The following is a 25,238-nucleotide window of genomic DNA, read 5'->3' on the forward strand; positions in this document are numbered from 1 at the left end:
AAGCAAGCCTGTGTGTGTGTGTGTGTGTGTGTGTGTGTGTGTGTGTGTACTTCCCCTGGGAAATGACAAATGGGCTAAAATTGTAGTAACATCAAAGATTAAAAGATGCACTTGGCTATAGGAAGTAGGGATGGGATGGGAATGAAATGGAGAAGGACTTTACAAGAGAATCACTTTGACTTACAAACACCATCAGAACAAGGACAGGGTTGATCTAATCTATCATTATATCTTCAGCATCTAGCACAATGGCATGCAGGAGGCATTCAGTGAATATCAATTGAAAGGACAGATTAATGAAAAGGAGAAGAAAAACATTCTAGACGCAGGTACACAGGATGTAGGACATCACTCTTGGTCTGTCCAGAGTCTACCTAATAGAAATGAGAATCAGTTACCCAAGAGAGGGTAGAGTTATCTGCTTTTTTATAGCAAGCCTGGGCCCAAACCTTTGCAAAGGTGAAGCTGCTGATTGGAGGATATGATAGAGTCTTTTACCTCCCATCTCACCTGTGACTTACTGCCCGATCACAGGTTGGCTTCCTCCTCGGGGAAAGGAACAGTCTTGGTGGATAGACCACAAGAGATGAGGGAGAAAAGGAGGGGCTGCTCCTCCCAAGTGTTGCAGGTGCAAGAGAACAGTGACCTTTCCCTTTAAGGATTACCACACAAATGTGAATCCCAATGGCTGGTAGTGTGTTTCCAAGAAAAAGAGCCACTTATTTTTTGGGTAGGAACAAGCAAGGACATAGTGAATCAAAGGAAATATTGGGTTTCAGTATGAATCAAAGCAAAAACATGGAGGGATGAGGACAAAGATCTCTGACTATTGTCTCAAGTTGGGCAAAGGTACAGGAGGGATGAAGATAAAATAGTTCTGCATGATGGAGCCCAGGATATTGTGAATGGGCACTGCTGATGTGAGGTAAGCAGAGACCAGACTATGTCATACTGAGAGTTCTGGAGTTTATTCTGAAGATCAAAGATTCCAAGGGAAGTTTATAATGTGGAGAGTGGCAGGATCCTATTTGACACTGGGAAGCAAATTCTCATTCAGATTCTCAATGTATGGAAGATTCTGAAAATGGCCACAAACTCTTCCAGTTCTTGCATGCACACCTTTTCCATCCAGGGGGAGAGTATATTCCCCCAACACCCACCTGCCTTGAATCTGAATTTGGTCTTTTGCTTTTTTTGACCATTAGCACATCAGTAGGCATGATATAAACAAGGCTGAAAGTGCTTGCACATTAGGGCTTTCTCTCTCTCTGAGATTACCATGGACCTGAGCCCAAACTAGTCTGCTGACGTAGGAGAAGTCAAGGGGAGGAGACTGAGGCACAGTGTGAACAGCCTACAACAATCAGACATTGGGAGTGTGACCATGCTAGATCATCCAGCTACTGGCCAGTGCACCAGCTGACCACAGGTCCTCCATGGGCAAGCTCAGCAGAGATCAGAAGGGACTCAGATCAGAAAAACCACCCAGCTAACTAACAAAATAGGTGAGTGATTAAAAAAAAAAAAAAGACCATTGTTGTAAGCCACTAAGCAACAGTAACTAACTAGTTAACTAGTATGGAATGTGACCTGAATCTATACTCTTACTAACGTAGTATTGAATAGTAATAGACAAATAAGAAACTACAAAAATATTCCAGAACGCAATCTCAGTATATATAAAAAATGTAATACATCCTGGGTCATAGGGTAGCTCTATTTTTAACTTCTTGAGGAACCAAAGGGGCATCTGCACCCCAATGTTTATAGCAGCAATATCCACAATAGCCAAACTATGGAAAGAGCCCAGATGTCCATCAACAGAGGAATGGATAAAGAAGACGTGCTGTGTGTGTGTGTGTGTGTGTGTGTGTGTGTGTGTGTGTGTGTACAATGGAATATTACTCAGCCATCAGAAAGGATGACATCTTACCATCTGTACACCAATGGGTACAGAACTGGAAGGTATTATGCTGAGCAAAATAAGCCAGTCAGATAAAGACAATTATCATATGGTTTTGTTCATATGTGTAATATAAAAAATTGTGCAGAGGATCATAGGGGAAGGGAGGGAAAACTGAATGGGAAGAAATCACAGAGGGAGACAAACCATGAGAGACTCAACTCTAGGAAAAAAACTGAGGGTTTCTGGAGGGGAGGTGGGTGAGGGGACAAGGTAATTGGGTGATGGGCATTAAGGAGGCCATGTGATGTGATGAGTGCTGGGTGTTTTGTGCAGATGATGAATTAATGAACTCTACGTCTGAAACTAATGATATAGTATGTGTTGGCTAATTGAATTTAAATTAAAAAATGTAATATGTGACAAAGGTAGAATTTCAAGACAATGGAAAAAATGATAAATTCTTTAGTAGTTCTAATGGTGGGTTATCTTTCTAAAGAAAAATAAGGTTGAATATCTATCTCATGCTAAATGTAAGAAAAAAAGTAAGTGAATAAACTATTTAAATGTAAAAAACAGAAAATCAAAGGACCATATACACACAACAACCTAAGGGTTGGGGAGACCCCAATAAACACAGAAAACTCAGAAGCATTAAAAAAATATATAGATGTAACTGACTATAAAAACGGAGGGGAAAATATTATAAAGTCAATAAAATGGGAAGAATGGGGGAAGGAGACAGCAATACATTGACAGATAAAGGACTAGTATCTGTAATAAACAAAGTTATCATGTATACCCAAAAAATAAAATAGTAAAGTCTACATATATGTAAACTGCAGAAGAGAAAATTCAAATGGACAACAAACATAAAAAGATACTCAAGTTCCCTGGTGAAAAAAAAACAACAAAGTGTTACTTATATACCCATTTCCTGCCAAGGGTTAAAAAGTACAGTAACACTGATTACTGGCAACAATGGGAGAAATGTACTCACATACATCACTTGTAGACAAGTTACTTATTACAGCCATTTTGGAAAGAAACCTGGAAACATCTATTCAAAATAAAAATGCACCTTTGACCCAGGAATCTCTTTCAACCCAGAAATCTCACTCTCAGGAACCTATCCTAGAGAAATAAAAGGAACTGAGGGGCACCTGGGTGGCTCAGTTGGTTAAGTGTCTGCCTTCGGCTGAGGTCATGATTCTAGGGTCCTGGGAGGGAGCCCAGTGGCAGGCTCCCTGCTCAGCAGGGAGTCTGCTTCTCCCTCTCCCTCTGCCCCCCGCCCCCACTTATGCTCACTTTCTCTGTCTCTGTCTCTCTCAAATAAATAAATAAATAAATTTTTTAAAAGAAATAAAAGGAACTGAATGTAAGAGTGTTTATTCCAGCGTTGTTTCACAGGGGCGAAAAAAAGGCATATCCATCAGAATAGATTAAATAAATTTTAACGCATCTACATTTTTCATGGAATACTGAGCAGTCATTAAAATGAATTTGAGGAATAACAATTAACTTGATGGGATTTCTATTAACTACTGACAAGACAGAAGAATAAGATGTAGAAAAATGTATGGGAGATATAATGCGGTTTTTTCTAAAGCAAAGAACTCCCAAATCTCTTTATTTATATATTTATAAGTGAATAGATATCTATATTTTTGTAAGTGGTTATAGAAGCACAGAGAAATTATGCATACAAAGATGCATTTTGTTAGCATGGGTTGAGGGAGAGAGGATGAGGCAAATGTGTGGCAAGAAAAATAGGAAATTGAAAATAAAAATAGGAGAATGGGACAAAAGATGACATAGTAAAACAACACATATGGTATAATCTTATTTATGTAAAACGTCAATTTAGAACAAAAATATTATAAATTATATATGTAATTTATATATAATATTATCATGGACTGTGACATATAATATTTAATGAATAGAATATATATATATGTTCTACTCATTACATAGATTCTGACTTAAGCCAGAATGCAGATGATGAAGGAGTATGAAGTAATTGACTTTGAATATGCCCTGAAAGAGAAACACAAGGATTTGCTGAGGGATTTGGTGTGGCATTTCTCCTTGGGAAGAAAGAAAGGACACATGGACAGCTACAAGATTTTTGGGAGCTAAGTCAATGGAGTGATGGGATTTCCATAAACTAAGACGGGGCAGAGCAGAGGTATAGTTGGTTTTGAAGAAAACATTAGGAGTTCTGTGTGAGACATGCTAAATTTTATGATACAGGCAAAGAGTGATGATGAGAATACAATAGGATATGCAAGTCTGATATTCAGGCAAAGATCCAGTCTGGAGGTATAAATTTAGGAGTCAGCAACCTAGAGACTTTCAATGGCTTGGGACTGAATGATATCTCCAAGAGAACAATGGGCTGGAGAAGAAGTCCAAGGACTAAACCCTGGATGAAAATAGCCATGATATATGTTATATATTCATTATATATAAATGATGGATTTTAAAAATAGCGAGTTTCAAAGTAATGTGTATAGTATGATTCTGTTTGGTTTAAAATAAGTCTAAACATTTATGTTATTTTATACACATATATCAGAATAGTGGGAAAAATGGAAGGATATACATGAGCTTATTAACACCAGCTGCCTCAGGAGCATGGAAATGCAGGTAGCACTGTGGAGGGGATCATTAGTCAGGCCATAACACATCTTTGTTTTTGTCTTTAATTTTTACTTATTATAACAGATAATGATAATTTATAAAACCTCTAAGAAAAAACAGTTTTCTTCCCACCAAAATAGTAATTTTTGATTTCTCTCTAGGTGGGAAGAATAATAACCCAAGTTCTCTGCAAAGCCTTGTGCAAACATTCAGGCCAAACTGGAAGAGTAGAAAGGCTTCTTTCTGCTCTGCAATTACATGACATATCAGCCAGAGATTCCAAGGAAGGAAGCTGGCATTGAAAGTTTGCCTTGAGCAAGAATACAGCTTTAGGAAAAGGTTCAGCTAATCTTCTTTGGCTTGGTTAACTGAGCTGGAGAACAGCAGAATCGTTCTGAGATCTCTGAGATGGAAATGGGGAAAGCATATTCATATAAACAGGAAGTTTCAAAGGGAAAACATAAGAAGGGAACAGCAACAAGAGAAGGGCCCCATGTGCTGGATTCGAACTGGAGGAAGGATCTACATTTCTACTGGCTTCAGGAGCAATTACTGAGCTGGAAACAGATGTTAACTGTACAATATGTTGAACGAGAGCATTGACTCTGGACCCACACTAACTTTATTCCAGTTCCAGCTCTGTCAATTAATTTTCTCACCTAGAGCAAGGTATCCATACCTCTCCATATCTCAGTCAACTCATATGAAAATGGTGTGATGAAGATGACAATGATAATAATAGTAACAGTAAAAATAATAATACTATCCATAAGGTGTTTTGATTAAATAAGGCAATCTTTATAAAGTAACTAACTTAATGCCTGGTATATAGTAAGCATAAAATAAATGTTTACCTTATTGTTATCATCATCATCACTATCATCATCATCATCATCTCAGTATAATCAGAGGTTGATTTGTGGGTTGAATTGTGTTTGCCAAAAATATATCTTCATATCCTAATACATGGCACCCATGAATATGACCTTATTTGGAAATAGTATCTCTAGTAATCAAGTAAGATGAAGTCATAATGGGTTAGGATGAGCCCTAATTCAATGACTGGTGTCATAAGAAGAGGATAGTTTGGACCCCAAGGCCCAAGAAGAATGACATGGAAAAATAAAGACGGAGATCAGAGTAGTGCAGCTAGAAACCAGAGAATACCAGGGAATGTCAGCTACTACCAGAAGCTAGGAGAGAGGCATGGAACACTCTCCCTCAGAGCCTCCAGAAGGAATCAACCATGTCAACACTTTGATTTCAGACTTCTAGCCTCCAGAACTATGAGACAATAATTTCTGCTGTTAAAGCCGTCAAGTTAAAATTTGTAGTAATTTGTTATGGAAGCCACAGGAAATTAATACAGTTAAAGGTATTGAAGCAATTGGTGAACTTTGCTAGCAGGAGCCCCAACACTACAGAAACCACGTTAGTCAGGATTTATTAGTCTCATGAATTTGGACATGTTGATTACGGAACATAAAATGGAATATTCCTTCATCTGTTCCATTCAGTGGAACCTTAGATAGCTTACGGACTTCATAATAGGTCAGAGAAGGAAGAGACACCCACAGTCTTTCCTGGAAAACAAATTATTCAGTCATAGTAAGCATTAAATAAGTATCTATAGAACTGAATGGACTGAATTGAACACCAATGTAAAACAAGGTCTCATTGGGAATCCCTGAATGACCATTAAAAAATAAAGATAAAGGCATGTTTTTTTTCAGAAAATATAACAAAAATAATAGATATCAATCCTTATACTTACTATGTGCCTATTCATTATTCTAAGCATTTTGCATTTACTAACCTATTTAATTCACATTACAACCCTATTTTAATAGAGAAAAAAAAAAGAGCAAGTGATACCATACCTTTTTACTTGTGGTAAAAAAGTATTATGGAAATGAACCTTGGAATGTGCCTAAAATATACAGTAAAGGCAGACTACTAAAGATTCATGTTCCCTTTCTATGGCACAGAGTTCTTGTCGGGAAGTCATTGCCAAACGAGGGATAAGACTTTTCAACCCCCTTGCATTCACTCTATGTGAGGCCCTGTTACTCACTTATGGCCAATAGGAGCAGAAGTGATATGTGTCAATTCCAGGCCAAGAAATTCAAATATATGGCAAACATTCTCTATTTCCTCTCTTTCCATTTCACTGGAAGCCCAGTGATGAGTATAGGGGATTTCTAAGGTTCAACAAGCCTGCCTCCCTTTGCTGTTCTTTGGAGGCAAGGCACCCAGGAGGTCTGCTCCACTGGGAATATCAACATTGCTAAGCCACCCTGGGATTCTTTATTATAGTATGCAGCCCACCTTGATTATCATTATTATTATCATCATTAGAATTATTATCATATAACTTCACTTTTAAGAGAAAGGAATGAACACTTGAAACTCCACTGTTATATTGAAGCCATCCCAACCAAAGAAGCTTTGCAGCCTGGGAACTCACTACAGTGTCTCTAATGTCTGAAGTTTAGGTCAAGAGAAAAAACTTTCTTGATGCATTTGTTCATTTTATTTCCAGGTCCCTTCCAAACAACAAAGTAAAGAGCCTATTTTTCCTGAAGGGCTTGGAAATGATACTTTTGTTGAAGATTGCTGGTTTTCAGATTGTGATTCTCAGCTATAGGTAAGGTGGCAGCTAGACCTAGCTGATCAAACTCATCCAGCCCTTATATCTGGGCAACTAATGTATCATAAACAATTTGGGAACATGTCCACATCACTGAGTGGCTAAGCAGATGAAAAACTTGTTCTTCTCAGATAGCAATGTAGGTTTGCAATTTTACAATGTTCTCTGAAAAGAAACAGAAATGAGTAATTACAGTATTGGGTACCATTTTGAAGAAGATCCTTAAAAACCAATCTCCTCTCCTAATCTTAGCTGATTAAAACTGATAAGAGGACATTTCCTCAATATTTCATCATTCCATTTTACCCAGGGTAATATATTGGATATTATTTGATTTTTTCCCCTAAATCTATAAGTTTGTCTTTACAGACTCAAGATTTGCATCCAAGTCAAGGTGGTTGAAGCATTGCACAATTTGTTCGTAAGTACTCCGTAAAAGATATTCCCTTTCCTTTTTTTATCACTAATCACCCACTGTCAAAACTATTCAACTCTGTAACTATAGCATGAAAACAGTTACAGGCAATATCTAAATGAATGGGCATAGTTGTGTTGCAATAAAACTTTATTTACAAAACAAGCATTTCAAAGACAGGGAAAATGAAGCGCAACACACCCACAGCATTAATGGGAGTGTCACACAGGGGGAAAAAAGGTCATTGATAAGAGATTAATGAACAATGAGGATAGCTATATGAGAAGCCCGGGAAGTATCCGGGCCAGATCAGGCAGGACATACTAGGCAACAGTTTAGTTTTTATGTGTGCTTCTGATGTGCAGTGAGGAAAAGAAAGAAAGAAAGGCAGATTACTAAACATTTTACTTGAGAAACAAAGTTGTGTTGGGAGGTAGAGACAGTTTGGAAAACAGAAATCAAAAATTCTGTTTTGGCCAACACATTATTTGCAGCCATTTTCCCTGCAAAAAGTTGGAATGATAATTAGCCATCCATTTGGTCAGTCTTAAACTCTCATTCTCATAATTCTATATCACAATTTGGTGTCCCGGAAAAAAGTGTAAAATTTAGCATAGACAGAATCAGGTTGAAATGTCAATTCTAGCACTGTCTAGTTGTGTGAATCAGGGAAACCATCTTCTCTGATCCTCTACTTTTTCATCTGGGAAATAAGTTTATTATCATTATTAACTTCACAGAGTTGTTTTGAAGAAAAGTTCTTAATGAAGGATGTGGCATAAAATGGGTTCTCCATGAAAAATTGCCTCTTCCTCCTCGTTTACTTATTTACTCAATAAACATTTATTGTATTTTATGCCAAGTATTGTTCCAAGCACTGGGGTAGAGATGTGAGCAAGACCAATAAGTCTCAGCCCTCATGAACCACACAAGCATTTTTGTTGGATGTATATGGATATGGAGCCCCTAAGAAGGAATTTGACAATGTCTGGAGATATTTTTGGTTGTCATACTAGGTGAAGATGCTATCAATTAGTGGGGAGAGGCCAGGGATGCTGATAAACTTGTTACAATGCACAAGATAGCCTCACCCACATTAAGAACTTTTAGCCCCAAATGCCAATAACATAGTGAGAAACCCTGATCAGGGATGTGTGTGTGTGTGTGTGTGTGTGTGTATGTGTGTGTGTGTGTGTGTGTGAGAGAGAGAGAGAGAGAGAGAGAGAGAAAAGGTTATAGAGGCACCTGGGTGACTCAGTTGGTAGAGCATGTGACTCTTGATCTTGGGATTATAAATTCCAAACCCCACATTGGGTGTAGAGATTACTTAAAAATAAAATCTTTAAAAAAATGTATAAAAAGAGTACTGAAAGGAAAGTTGTGTTATAGAGTTCTAATTGAAGAGGAACCCTGAATAAAATAAAAGCTTTGTCTCAGTAATATCTGAAAAAATTTCCTAAATAGGACTACATGATGTGATGAGCACTGAGTGTTATATGCAACTAATGAATCACTGAACATTATATGAAAAACTAATGATGTACTATATGTTGACTAATTAAATTTAAATAAAAAATTAAATAAACAGAAGGACTAAGATTTATAATTGACCACAACAATTAAAAAAAAAAAAGAAACATGACTCCAGCTGTAAATGTGAATTTAAAGCCAGACATTAATTTTGCTTTAATCCTCAAAGCTTTATGCTCTTCCTTATATTCACATATTATTAGCTATGATGAGGAATACAGTTTTTGAAGCTGAATAAACTTAGGACCAAATCCTGGATTTACAACTTATTACATGATCTTGGGAAATCTCACTTAATATATTTGTAGCCCTGATTTCTTTACCTATAATAGGATCAATAATAGAAAATGTGTAAAGTGGAATTGTTTTGAAAATTGAATGAAATAACCAATTTAAAATGCTTATGTCAAACCTTCTTGCACTGTTGGTAGGAATGCCAACTGGTGCAGCCACTCTGGAAAACAGTACAGATGTTCCTCAAAAAGTTAAAAATAGAACTACCCTATGATCTAGTAATCACACTATTGGATATTTACCCCCCAAAAATACAAAAACTGTAATTCAAAGGGATATGAGCACTCCTGGTTTATAGCAGCATTATTTACAATAGCCAAATTATGGAAGCAACGCAGGTCCATTGACAGATGACTTGATAAAGTGGTATATATACACAATGGAGTATTATTCAGCCATAAAAAAGAATGAAATCTTCCCATTTTCAAGAACAGGGATGTGCTAGAGAGTATAATGTTAAGTGAAATAAGTCAGTCAGAGAAAGACAAATACCACATGATTTCACTCATATGTGGAATTGAAGGAACAAAACAAATGAGCAAAGGAGAAAAGAGAGAGAAGCCAAGAAACAGACTCTTAACTATAGAGAACAAACTGATGGTTACCAGAGGGGAGGTGGGTGGGAATAACTGGTGAAATAGATGATGGGGATTAAGAAGTGCACGTGTCCTGATGAGCACTGGATGATATACAGTATTGGTGAATCACTATACTGTACGTCTGAAACTAATGTAACACCATATGTCAACTACACAGAAATTAAAATTTTTTTTAAAGTTTAAAAAAAAGGATAATGCACAGCATAAGAAACAGTCAACAAAACCAAAAGACAACTGACAGAATGGGAGAAGATATTTGCAAATGACATATCAGATAAAGGGCTAGTATCCAAAATCTATAAAGAACTTCTTAAACTCAACACCCAAAGAACAAATGATCCAGTCAAGAAATGGGCAGAAGACATGAACAGACATTTTTCCAAAGAAAACATCCAAATGGCCAACAGACAGGAAAAAGTGCTCAGCATTGCTCAGCATCAGGGAAATCCAAATCAAAACCTCAGTGAGATATCACCTCACACCAGTCAGAATGGCTAAAATTAATAAGTCAGGAAACGACAGATGTTGGCAGGGATGCGGAGAAAGGGGAACCCTCCTACACTGTTGGTGGGAATGCAAGCCGGTGCAGCCACTCTGGAAAACTGTATGGAGGTTCCTCAGAAAGTTGAAAATAGAGTTACCCTATGACCCAGCAATTGCACTCCTGGGTATTTACCCCAAAGATACAAATGTAGGGATCCAAAGGGGTATGTGCACCCCGATTTTTATAGCAGCAATGTCCACAATAGCCAAACTGTGGAAAGAGCCACAATATCCATCGACAGACGAATGGATAAAGAAGATGTGGTATATATATACAATGGAATATTATGCAGCCATCAAAAGGAATGAAATCTTGCCATTTGCAATGACGTGGATGGAACTGGAGGGTATTATGCTGAGCGAAATAAGTCAATCAGAGAAAGACATGTATCATTTGACATCACTGATATGAGGAATTCTTAATCTCAGGAAACAAACTGAAGGTTGCTGGAGTGGTGGGGGGTGGGAGGGATGGGGTGGCTGGGTGATAGACACTGGGTAGGGTATGTGCTATGGTGAGCACTGTGAAATTGTGTAAGACTGTTGAATCACAGACCTGTACCTCTGAAACAAATAATACATTATATGTTAAAAAAAGAAGAAGAAGAAGAAGAAAAAGATAGCAGGAGGGGAAGAATGAAGCAGGGGAATCTGAGGGGGAGACAAACTATGAGAGACTGTGGACTCTGAGAAAGAAACTGAGGGTTCTGGAGGGGAGGTGGTTCGAGGGATGGGTTGGCATGGTGATGGGTATTAAGGAGGGCCTGTTCTTCATGGAACACTGGGTCTTATACACAAACAATGGATCATGGAACACTGCATCAAAAACTAATGATGTATGGTGATTAACATAACATAATAAAAAACATATAAATAAATAAATAAATAAATAAATAAATAAATAAATAATAAAATGCCTATGTCACTGTCTGGCACACATTAGCAATTCAATAAACAACCATCCCCTTCCTACCCAATTATCTTGGAAATGGGAGTAGAGAGAGGGATGACCCAATGCCTCCTGGCTATTTTTATCTTTATTACCACTAGTAAACCAGTGGCTAAAAATCTAAGACTCTTTTTTTTTTTTTTTTTTTTACTTTTCTCCATCTTTCTCTCTTCTCTGGCATTCTCCCTCTGAATCAGTCATACAGTCATACAGATTTAGTCTTTTTTTTTTTTTGGTAAAAGCAGGTAAGTTTAGTGTATAACAGTTTAGGAATGAACCAAAGGAGCTATCCAGCAGAGAGGTAGAAATTCAAGACCAGAATACACAAGAGAAGCTAATTCCCTTATTGTCATTAGGGGAGCCATCCATCTTGTGGCAATGTCACAGAGGAAGAAAGCCTCAAGAAAGGGTAAAGATGACTAAAGCTTAAGAAAGATTTTCATGTAAAGAACACCCATCAACTTGGCATGATAATCAAGAGAAAGAAATTTTACAAAAGCCTGAAGAACGGAGGTAGGTAGTCAGCAAAATGAGATGTGTTGGAGGTTGATGAGGACAGAACAAGTTCGGTAATTGTAAGGGCACTGTCAACTCATCAATTCAGTAGAGTGGTATGAATGGAACCCAGATCACAAGAGGATCCATTGGAACATAATGACACTGAGCCAGTATATGGATAAGACATTTTTGAGATGCTCATAGCAAAACTAAGTAGAGAAATAGGATGACAGCTTTAAAAGGAGGTGGACATGGTGAACTAGTGCAGAAGTAAAATTATTAATTTGGGAAAATAAGGGAGAAGGAGCAATGGAAAAGAAGCTGTGTGAAGATACAGAGTAGTTTTGAAGTATAGCAAAGATAACCCTTACCACATATCACCATTTTTTCCAGTGAGGTAGGAGGTGAGTCATTGGTGAGTAAGCAGGTATAGAATTGGGGCAAAAATGTAAAGGGTTTGTAGCTGTTGCTTTGGGAATACATCTGACCCCTTTAGAGATAAATCTAGGAATGCTAAGCTGTGTGCAGACCCCCAACTGAGGTTAAATGGAATCAACTTGCCATGGACTTGACCATCATACTTGTGTGTTTTTCTTCAGCATCAGAGGCTGGCATGGAGCACAGCAAAACCAATAGACTCTACAGTGGATGAGCTGGGTCAGGATGTTAGGAAGATAAGAATGAAGAAAGTTAAAGGTGAAAGCGAAAACCTCAGGGTGGTAGCAGGTGCAGGAGTAGTCTATATGCTGGTGTTCAGGTTGGCTGGGAAGATATGGGGGAATACAAGGAATTAAGGAAGGGGTTATTGTTTTAGTTATTTATCAAACGTGTAAATCTACCATGTAGGGCTGTAAGTGAGACACTGGGGAAACGAGTATGAGCAGAACATAACCCTTAAAGGATCTTGCTATCCAATGGATAAAAGGACCAGTCATCACCTTGAGTATTTTAAACAGCATCCGAGTCCAAGGGAAAGAAATCCACTGAAATGGAACTTTAAACTCAGTAGGTAATTTATTATAAGGACAAGGGTATAATTCAGAACCCAAAGGCAGGGAGTACAATTGCTCTTCTATAAGGCCTAGTAGCAGAAATAGGAAAGCTTTACCTTTTCAATTACTATTTTATTTTTATTGAGTCCTCTCATCTCATATCTTTGAATCTTCTTTATCTGAAGTCTCGTTATCTCTATACTCAGATACCTTCTTGTTGATGCTTTAGCACCTCCCAGTTAATAATCCAACCAAAAGAGATTAGTGTCACCACATACTGACATTAAATTCTAAGGAGCAAGCTTGATTGGCTCACCCTATCAAGGGATTGATTCCCTCTGGGTCAAATATCCACCCTTCAGTCAATCAGCTATATCCAAGGGTTGCAGGTTACTTGTTCAAAACATAAGGAAATGTGAATGGTGAAGAGACTCAAGAGGAAGAAAAAAGCTATTCAAGAGGTCAGTCTTAAAAGGGAAACTTCGGTGAATATTTTATCTATTCAATGGATGCATGCAATGGATGCATGAAGTAAACAATTGTACCTAGTATTTATTGTACTATGTGCCAGGAACTGCAATATGCTTTAGTGGGTTGAAAGGCCCTAGCTTGAGTTTCCTGTAAGTAAAGACGGAGGCAAGGCTTGAATACAGACAGTTTACTTAGAAATGTGATCCCAGAAAGGAGGATGGGGTTTAGGGTCATGAAACAAGGGAAAACCAACTGGTCATCAATCCTGAGTGACTTTCTAAAGAGTTTTATGAAATATTTCTAAACAAGAGATGGAGGCGTAGGGCATTTATTCCCCAGGTCAAGGATAGCCCCATAGTCATTATTTCCCCTACACTTTCAGGTTATGTGCACAGTGCATCCCAATCTTCAGTGTCAGAGAATCTTCAGGGCAGAAAATAAGAGGTATTCAGTGCAAGTTTAGGTGAAATGCTGTCAGGCTTCACCCAAACTAGTCCAACTTCCATGTAACTGGGTTACTACAGCAGTGTCTGCATAAAAGGTGAGGCTGAGAGAATGTGAAGTAGTGAACAAGGGGATTCCAGGACAAGAGACATCAAAAGGTAAATAGAATATGAGATCAGGCTGCAGGAGCTGGCTTAATCATCATCTCTACTGACTCCTCATTAACCTACATCACCCACATTCATCAATCACTTACTGTGAATGAAGCAGGATGTTGGGATATAAAAGTAAGAGAGAGAGAGAGCTAGAACAGGGGAACCCAAAAGGGAAGGGGGCAAGTATAAACTGGGTCTCCATTTGCTCTCATGCACATTATGTGCAGAATCATGTTTGTGCATGACAAATCTGTGATTTAAATATTCATGTGTCCTATTAAACAGAAAGAAAGTGAGGGCCAGGTTAGTAAATAATTGTGGAAGATCACATGAATAGAATTAAAATCCAGGTCTACTCCTCACACACATTTTTCTTCAAAGCAATTTTAATTAGACATAGCTCTTGCCTTCAAGAAGGTTGTGGACTGTGGAAGGGAAAACAATGTATAATCACTAGTGATCATGGCATCTTAAGGGATTATTTGACCACTGAGCAGAAGAAAGCTGACAATTAGATTTAGAATACCAACGGTTGGGTAGCTGTGCTCCAAAATATTGGTTGTCTCTTGCCATTAGATGTCTTTAGGAGACCTAAGGTACAATGCACAAAGATGAGGATTCATTTTGTTTTGTTTTGTTTTTGCTATCGTGCAAAACAACATTTGCCAGCATTCTGAAAATGTTCTTCTATTGAGAATGTAGAAGGGGGAGTGGAAAGAAAGAACATATTCACTTGATGGGTCCTGTTGAGTTGCTGCCAGGCTGAAGACTTTGGCAGAGTATCAGGACTAAGATTCTGGAAGAAATGAACACATCAGAATTAGAATGGAGAGTTCTCCATCTGTAAATGGGGCATTCATTTACAAGGTTAAGATTTGTTTGTTGGGACTCTCTGTGTTCATACAGAAATTTATTATTTGTAACATACTTTGCATATTAATGAAATAGCTTCCTACAAAGTTGTCTTTAAGGATAAACAAATGAAAACTACTGGGGCTGCTCAGGACAGTAGTTATTGCTGATTTTTCAAGTAGAGTCATGCCATAGCAACATGAATCACAATAAAGCACAAAGATGCTAAGCTGTGGGCAGAGCTCACAGTTGAGGTTAAAGAGTATAGCCTTGGCATGGTTTCCTCCATGTGGTCTTCTTTAGCAATACTGGCTGCCAAGGAGCAAAGTAGAGAGTAGTAGACTTAACAGTGGATGATGTCAGGGAAGATGTCGGGAGGGTAGGTTGAAGAAGCAACCTGAGGCTTTGTGGTCACACACGGTTCCATAGCTAGATGGTGAGAACTTTTAGTCAAACACTTTCATTCCTCTCTCTTTCCTCTAACCCATAACCATAGACACATAAACACAACATAACACACACACACACGCACACGCACACACACATGTACATGTATGTTCACATACATGTAAATAAGAATTTTGAGAAAACCAGAACACTTGGGAGATGAAAATTTTCAGTTGACAGTCACTTCTTGTTCCTGAGACAATTCCTTGAGGCTAACAATAATAGCTAGCATTTATTCAGTACTGATGATGAACCAGGCTTTCTCTCACTTAATGTTCAAAACAACTCTTTGAGGTGAGTATTTATGATGCTCATTTCACAGATGAGGAAGCTTCAGCTCACGGAGATGAAATAACTTGCCCAAAGTCCTCAACTAGTGAATGATGAGGCTGAGATTCACTCAGTTTCATGTCTCCCTGATTGAAAACTCCGGTCGTCTCATGGTATACAACCTGCAGTACCCATTCTGGCTCTGCCTTAATGTTATTTTATTGAGGAGATTTTTAATTGATCTATTCAATCTTTCTGTTCCGTTTCATCAGACTTTAGTTAAAAAAAATCACTACATTCAACCCTAAAACTAAAAAGTAACTAAATCTTTATATATTTTGCATCTAGTTTTTACTTCCTTGTATTTTCATGTATTTATTGGTCACCCTTAACAGATTTTAAATTGACTTTTTGAATCATGGACCATGATACATTGAGCATTGTGTTGAATACTTAGAAGACACAACAAATAGGTCCCCAGCTAGATAGTTGGGGAATTGATGGGATAACAGGAAAGGAAAGGAGACACAGACAAAGATGCAAATTAGAAAAAAATGTGGTAAATACCACATTGACAGTCTGTGAGGGCACAAAAACTTTTGCTAAAACCAAATAGGATATCCTAGAGGATTGGATTGAAGAGATTTTTAAACTTAGCAAATGGAAGGAAGGATTTGTCATCAACTGAGATGGAAGGTGGCAGAATGGATCATGTTGTGACAGTGGATGGGGTGAGGAGATAATTGGCATATTGATTTTGAGTGGTATGTTAGACTTCCAAATAGAGATGTGAAACAAACTGTTGAATATTAGATCCGGAGTTTGGGGGACAGGTCTTGACCCTTCAGCACATAGATAGTATTTAAAATCTGCTATTGCATAATCTTCAAGAAAATAAACTTGTAAGGAAAGAGGAAAAGGACAAATGCTGAGCTCAGGGCAGCCTCAGATAAAGAGGTCATGATGACAAAGTAACAATAAAGGAAACTGAGAAAAAAAATCACCAGTAAAATAGGAAAAGCATCATAAAGCTTTAGAGTCCTGGGGATCCTAAAGAAAGTATATCAAAGAGGAGAAGTGAATCACCTGTGTCAAATGCTGCTGATAAATCAAGTATGATGGAGATTGAGAATTGACCACTGGATTTAACAATTCAGAGGTCAGTGGTGACCTTGAAGTGAGCAGTTACCACAAAGTGGTGGGGAGAAAGACTTTTTTAAAGTGCTTTTAAGGGAAAAGAGGAGAGAGATTGAAAAGAGATAATTCTTTCAAGATTTGAAGCAGAGAAAAACATAGAAAAGGGTGAAATCTCCCAGAAGTCGAGTGATTATGTATGCTGATTGGAATAATCCAATCAAAAAGAATACTTATTGAGGATGTAACATATAAAGGGAAGAATTGGTAAAGCAAGGTCTTTGAGAGGACATGTGTATATAGGAGTGTGATATGAGAAATTTTTATTTATTTTATAAAACACAGAGAAATGAACTAGTTATCTGGCACCTGCTATATGCTAGATGCCATGCAAATGCTTTGCATTCACTATCCTACACAATTTTTCACAATAGCTCTTTTAGACTATCCCCAAGCCTCAGAAAAATTACATATCTGGAGCAGCACAGTCAAAGCTTGGATCCTCACTTATCTGAGTCCAAAGACCATTCTCTTAATCTGGAGATGTTACCTCCTCTGCAGAGGAAAACAAACAAGCAGACAAACAAAAATGAGGTTTTGGCAGATATAAAAGATGGGTCGAATTAAGAGATATAAAACCAGTTAGGAGGCTATTTTAATCATTGGCATGAGCAGTGATGACCATAAGGGCCTTAACTAGAAGCTTGACACTGGGACTAAAGAGCCAAGGCCCAACCAAGAGACCTTTCTCTTGGGTCTGGGATGGTGAAAAGTGGAGAGTGGCACTAGAATCGAGAGAGGCATGGAGGAGAGGGGGAGTCTAAGACGCCTTCTAGTTTCCCTATGTGGGTATATAGGTAAACCCACACATGGTTATGGGGGTGATACTCTGGGATATGAGTGAGGTTAGGAAAGGAAGAGTTCTCAAAGGAAAAGAAAATATTAATGTGTATGGATACATGGTCTCCCCTTTCTCTCTCCTTCTTTGGCCAGAGCTTTCTAACTCCTACTCTCACCTCTTATTCACGGAGGAAAGAAAAGTAAATTCCTAGAAGAAAGCTCATCTTGGGTAAAGAAAAGTGGTCATAGGAAAAGAACGATGTTATCAAAATGATGCTTAAGTGCTGAGAAAAAGAAGGAATTTAAAAAACATGGTAGGAGAGATAGGATGAGAGGAGGAAGAGAGGCCCCTAGGAATTTGGTAGATAAGAAGAAAGAGGTTTTTTTTTCATTTTTTTAATGAAATAACAGTCATTATTAATATTTACTGATGGACCTGATGAATCGTTGAACACCACATCAAAAAATAATGATGTACTATATGTTGGCTAATTGAAAATTAAATATATATATATATCCCACAGACCTTTCAGGTGTGGGGGGGGGTTTAAAATTAACGCCCAAAAGTCTGGAAAAAAACTGTGTCCATTCCAATCTATCCTTCCAGTCAGGTAGTATATTGAATGAATAAGAAATATATGCCTGAAATACTTTGAATTAATGATTTGCAGGAAGGTAATAATTCAGAGCCAGCCATGGTTGCAACAGAAATGACTAACCTCTACCCTTGGCTCTTGGTTTAAGATCTTTCTATTTATGCCATATAGCTAAGAAGTGAAGACTAAGCGAAATAAGTCAATCAGAGAAAGACAATTATAATATGATCTCATTCATATGTGGAATTAAGAAACAAAACAGAGGATCATAGGGGAAGGGAGGGAAAAATAAAACAAAAGACGAAATCAGAGAGGGAGATAAACCTTAAGAGACTCTTAATTCGAGGAAACAAACTGAGGGTTGCTGGAGGGGAGGGAGGTAGGGGGGTGGGGTAACTGAGTGATACACTAAATGTTAATTGAATTTAAATAAACAAACAAATCATCAAACAAAATATTTACTGACCATTTACCATACATAGGGCAGATACTGGTATGTGTGTATGTGAGTGATTTGGGGGTAGGGGTACCATCTTTAATCCTCACAATTACCCAATAAGGTAGGTGCTTCTATTAGATCCGTTTTACATTTGAGAAGACTGTGGTAGGCTGAAAATGTATCCACCCAACACATATCCTGAAGATTACTCTATATAGAAAAAAAAAAAGGATTTTTTCAGATATGCTTAAATAAAAGGATTTTGAGAAGGTATCCTGCATTATCCAGGTGGGCCCTAAATGCAGTCCTATAAAATCCTTGTAAGAAGGAGGCAGATAGACATTTTACTACACATTGAGGAGAAGGCTATGTGAAGATGGAGGACAGAGAGATTTGAAGATTCTGGCCTTGAAGATAAGATAGTCACAACCACAAGCCAAGGAATGCCAGCAGCCACCAGAAGAAGTGAGGGATAGACACTCCCCCAGAAAATCCAAGGGGAACATGACCCTGCTGATACCTTGATTTGACCCAGGGATGTTGATTTCAAATTCATGGCCTCCAGAACTGTGAGAGAATAGATTTCAGTTGTTTTAAGCTACCAAGTATGTGGTAATTTGCTGTAACAATCACAGAAGACTAATACAGATACCAAGGGCGTGAGAGTTTAATTAGTTAGCCCAGTAAATGTCTAAGTCCTTTTACACCCAGGCAGTCTGACTTTAGTGGCCTTAAACAACTCTGCTATAATCCCTTCCAGCAACACCTCCTTTAAATGGTTGAAAAAGACAAGATTAAGGATCTGAATTCCTGTTGGACTTCATTCTCTAATAGTAATACCACTCTGCCACTGATCTTTGGAGTCCTGACTGAGAAGCATTTCAGTAGGAACAAAATAAAATTAGTGAATTGTTAAACTAAGTCTCTAAGAACCACCTAGGGACAGCTTTGGACAGGCCCTCTGGGAGGTTGGGTGAATAATGCCTATGGGGTCTGGAGCTTTCCCATTTGCACAGCCTCAGACTTCTATCCAGTCCTCAGAGTAGACAAGCCCACTCCCAGGGCTGCTATCTCACCTTTCACCAAAGAAGAATAAAACCTTGCCTTCATAGGATGGGGGTGAATGGGGTGGGGGATGGAGTTCAACCCTTCCATCAGCCCTTGGGCTTTTTCTCTGGGCATTTCCAGAGATTAAAGGAACCATCCTTCTGAAATGAGTGGTGAGGTGGGAAAAATATTTAGTGAAAAATAAACCCCTTGTTCTCTCTCTTTCACTGAACTTGGGGCCCTCTTCAGTTAGGCTTTAGAATAAAATAGAGGACATTCTAAAAGATTTTCTATTTCTGTGAAAGGTTTCTTCTGTCTCTGAAGGTTTTCAAAGTCTCAGCACTGAGAGGCTGCCTACTTTGTGCTCCTCAGTACCATGGACAGCCCCTCACCTGAAGCCCAACCCTGAAGGGTAAAGCCCTACCTACTCAGTTTTGGCCCCCCCAACCCATTTCCTGCCATGTCCACCTCCACTTATACATGTTTCTTTCCAGTTACAGGATCTCTTCACCTCCTGCTCTGCAAATGATATTGCTTCTTCTTCCCAAAACAATCTTCTTTGCACCCTCTAGGACATACACAATACTCCTGCCCTCCTTGGCTTGAGATAGTTATACTCTAAGGGGTCACACGGCTGTCGGTTCCTGTAGGTAGCCTCCTTGACCAACTTCCCACTAGATATCTGAATTCAGACCCTTGTACATACCCTTGCCATGACCTGTAACACTGAACAGTATAATCATCTGTTTCATTGTCTGTGAGTTCCACAGACAAGGACGTTACTTCACTTACTCATTATTCCAGAAACCTAGAACATCATAGGTTTTCACTAGGATTCACTGGATGAATATATGAACAAATGAATGGGTGGCTTTGGGTTTGTTGTGTCTGTAGCTTCTGTTTCTCAGCAGAGAATCTAATGTAAAGATAATATATCTTATTCTCCTGTCTTTCATGGGCCTTGACCAGAATAAATGTTCCATATTATATTATTCATTGATTCTCATCAAAAATTAATCTTGGGCGCCTGGGTGGCTCAGTTGGTTAAGCGACTGCCTTCGGCTCAGGTCATGATCCTGGAGTCCCGGGATCGAGTCCCGCATCGGGCTCCCTGCTCGGCGGGGAGTCTGCTTCTCCCTCTGACCCTCTCCCCTCTCATGCTCTATCTCATTCTCTCTCTCAAATAAATAAATAAAATCTTTAAAAAAAAAAATAAAAAAAAATTAATCTTAAGGGGCGCCTGGGTGGCTCAGTCGTTAAGTGTCTGCCTTCGGCTCAGGTCATGATCCCAGGGTCCTGGAATCGAGCCCCACATCAGGCTCCCTGCTCAGCAGGAAGCCTGCTTCTCCCTCTCCCACTCCCCCTGCTTGTGTTCCCTCTCTCACTGTGTCTCTCTCTGTCAAATAAATAAATAAAATCTTTTAAAAAAATTAATCTTGACTGGAAAATCTCAGAACTTTCTGGGATGGTATTAACAGAGGGCTCTGAGTTCTCATAACCTAGACCCACAATCCAATTTCAAAAACTTATCCTCCATAATTTGCCCCCAAAATCCTTTAACATACTGTTTTCCAGTAAGTATATATACTTATCTCTGTGTTTTCATTCATGTTGTTGTCTCTAATGAGAAAGCCATTCCCCCTTCTGTCCTTTAATACTTCTCAGGGCACCTGGGTGGCTTAGTTGGATAAGCAGCTGCCTTTGGCTCAGGTCATGATCCTGGGGTTCTGGGATCAAGTGTTGCATCTGCTTCCCTGCTCAGTGGGGAGTCTGCTTCTCCCTCTCTGATTGCCCCTACCCCTGCTTGCACACACACACACTCTCTCAAATAACTAAATAAAATCTTTTAAATTAATTAATTAATTAAAAAAGAAAATATTTCTCATGCTCCAAGTTCCTGTTTAAATACCGTCTTTGCCAGCCAGACTTCTATTAGACTTTGCACCCACTTATTTCATAGCATTTTCTACACTTAAATCAATGTAGTTGTTTAAATGTTGGTCCCACTATGCTGTGAGATGCTTGGAAAAAAACCAGGATCCTACTGAATGGTACCCTAGTGCCTAGAGCTGATCCTGGGGCCTGAACATTGAAATACTCAGTAAGAGCCTGAGAAATAACTAAATGGGTGATACCCAGCTGACCAAACCGAGCCAAGGAGGTCACCCACCATGACAACAATGTAGATTCCTTACTTTCACAGCCTTTTTTTTTTTTTTTTTTTTTAGAAAAATTAGCTGAAACGCAGTAGAGGCAAGTGGCTAAGCCCAAGAATGTAAAGTTAGTGGGGGAACTAGAACAAGAACTGAAGACTCCAGACACACTTTTTCCACTTGCCAGCTCTAAGGAATAGTTTGGTCTTGTACACAACTTCCTTTATCACAGGGGCTCATCAAGGGCTGAGTGAAGGGTTTGGTTGCTTCTGAGTCCTTACATTCCTTTGACTCTGGGAAGCAAGTGGCTCCTTGTCTTAGCCAGATGTGTCCCCCCTAGGAGGGCTGCAGACAAATGTGATTAGCTCCCTCTCAATCTTCTATGAAATGCAAATGTGTTCCACTCACACACCAGTGACATCCATTGTCTGCCTCTGTGTAGGAGCTGATAATGCCAATTAAATGCCAAGCCTCACTAACAGGTGTGCTGATTGCTTCTGCAAAATGATTTACTGGAGCAACACTCTTGAGGGTAAAGTAGACAAAAAAGAGCATTCCAGCTCCCCCTGATCCTCATCTCTGTTTTTAGCTTTTATATTTGATCCTTGCTGCCAAAAATTAACTTTTTCTCCCTAAAAATAAAATCAGAATCATGCTTCACATGTGCAAACTAAACTAGTAACATTTCTGATCTGATATTCATCCCCTCACTACTGCCCCACTACAGCACTGACCCTAAGGTCTTTCTCTGGCTCCCCTCCCCCAAATCCAGCCACACCACTCACAGCTCACAGAGTGATCTTCCTTAAGAAGAGAAGCTTTCAGTCTGTCATTTTCCACTCAAAATCCTTCGGTGACATACCATTATCTGTTCAATCAAGTGCATATTCTTCTGATGGGCACTCAAAGCCTTCTATTGGCCCCATCCAATTTTCATGAAATAATCTCCCACTGCACATCAGCCCACTGTGAACCTTGCACTCTACTTTTCATGTCTGCTTTCTTCAGCGAACTTCTGTCTGAAATGCCTTTTCTTGAAACTTCAGTCCAAAGAAATAAACCTTCCTCCAGAGCCACCTCTGCAAGAAACATCTTCAGATCTCCTTAATCAAAATTTCTTTGTCTTTCCCCCCCAATCCCCAAGTTATTGGTATAGAATTACCAGTTTTTGAGCATTTATTGCACATGTCAGACATATGTTAATTACTTATTTGGGAAACTTCATCTTCAAAAAGTGAGATGTTGTCATTCTCATTTTACAGATATTCCCCGTCTCTGAGGGATAAAGCAGTTTGCCCAAAGTCACAGAGTTTAGGGGCAGAGCTCAAGATTAAGCCCAGATATGGGGCAATTTTAACGCACAGGCTCTTATTCTGTACAGTATGTGTTGGCATCCTGGGTAGAATATTACTGATTACCATGTACATGACAATTATTCATTTCTGTGATTACCTCTACTAGCAAGTTCTAAATCCTGAGAGAACAGGGAACATGCCATTTTCACCTATGTATGCCTACTACTCAGAAGAAGAAGCTAACAAACAGATGTTGTTAAAATGTTTTGAAACAATTCAATTTGTCCTGGAAAGAACATTTCTACCCTGTATCCACTTTTTACTTTAAGAACATCTATAGACATGTCGCATAAAAATGTGGATTTAAATCCTCCTGACAGAGGCTGAGTTCAGTGGTCATATTTATATCTAAGGTCTATGGTTAAGAGACACAGGAGTTATTTATTTAATGTTTACAAGCCTATAAAATCAAATGGTATCACCTCAGACTAATGGAAGCACTGTATTTCTATCACCTTTGGGTTCTGTCCTCCACCAGCAGAGAACTCTACCCAGAAAAACTTTGCCCATTCCTGCTGCCTCCTGAGGTCTTGCCTCCTTCCCCAAGTCCATAGTAACATTGAAAGGCCCTGCTGCTCCTGGATGGAGATGTAGGGAAGCCTGCCCAAAGACAATTTTCATTTCAAAGCTCAAACATGACAAGGGCTCCCTTGCTGGGTAAATGAACCCCTGTTCTCTTGTTAAATTCAGATCTATTGAAGGGAACCTGGAGAATGAAACTGGCAGAGGGATGGAAAGATGGGGAATGGAAAACAAACTTTTGGTAGCTTTTTTTTTTAATTTTCAAATTTTTAGCTAAGCTTAATTTGGTGGAGTAAATGAATGGTCTTTTCCTAAGATGCATTTAAAAAGGTGAAGAGTGGGGAGGCCTTGTTTAGTAATAAGATCTGATGTTTGTGACCCTTGATCTAATTTAAAGGGCCAATTAAACTGATTAATCCAGTACCCAAACCACTGCCATAATCTGGACTTCAGTTGCGGGGAAGGCCACAAGCGTTTATCTTTCTTTTGTAAAAAGGTAGAAATTCAACTTCCTGGAGCCTGATATCTATGAAGGAGCAGTCTTTTTGCTACCTCTAGAAAATGATTTAAAAATTTTTTTTCATAATGGGCGGGAAGCAGATTCTACCTTCTTGAATTCCTCAGTCTGCTTTTGGTCTGAGCTGTCTCTTCTATAACAAGGAGAAATAGTTCTGATGGTTGAATGATTTTAATGGTAGAACTCAGCTACTTGGTTCCCTGGAAAAGAACAATCTTTTTCTTTCTCTGAGGATATCTGTATCTTCAGGTGGTTTTAGTAGGACCCTGCAGGAGAAAGGAGAAAGGAGAGTCAGGAGAAAGGAAGGAGAACAGGAGAGAAAAGGGGACAATTGTGAGACAGATTATACATTGGTTCACCCTACTGTCCAGAAAAGAGATAGAGATTATCTTCACTTTCACAAATGATCTCTGAGACTCAGCCCAAGTTTAAGCCCTGTGATTTTGAGGACATCCACTTATTACCCTTCAGATAAACAACAGTAAATTCCTTCCACTGTCATTTAACTCTTTTCCCTGGTATTAGTAAGAGGAGACCTCTAATCAGGGTCTCAGGACTCTGGAGAATGCCCATTGTTTCAAATGTTCTTGTATAATAACAAGTGTACAAGAGTATTTTTCTTCCTGCTAACTGAACCCAGTCTTCCAAGGGCTGTGAGGGAGATATAGGAACACGTGCGCACACACGCACGTGCGCACACACACACACAGAGGGAAAGAGACTGGCTGTGTTGGACCAAGGTTGAGGCTGGGGTGGAGCTAGAACTGAAGTCCTAATACCCAATGCAGGAAACTGGGATCATGGACTGGACCACAGGGAAACAATAATCCACTAGTTTTCGAGCTCTACTTTACTTCCCTTAATGCTTAAACTCTAGTCCCACTGTAAGCTCCTCCAGGACAGAAATCATACTTTCTTTTGATTTTCTGTTCCTCCCTCTCCTACCTAGTCCTCTGTACTAAGAACTGTACTAAGCT

The sequence above is a fragment of the Callorhinus ursinus genome, unplaced genomic scaffold (assembly GCF_003265705.2).
Source record: "Callorhinus ursinus isolate GAN/ISIS: 27379988/994484 unplaced genomic scaffold, GSC_fseal_2.0 scaffold4, whole genome shotgun sequence".
Lineage (NCBI taxonomy): Eukaryota > Metazoa > Chordata > Mammalia > Carnivora > Otariidae > Callorhinus > Callorhinus ursinus.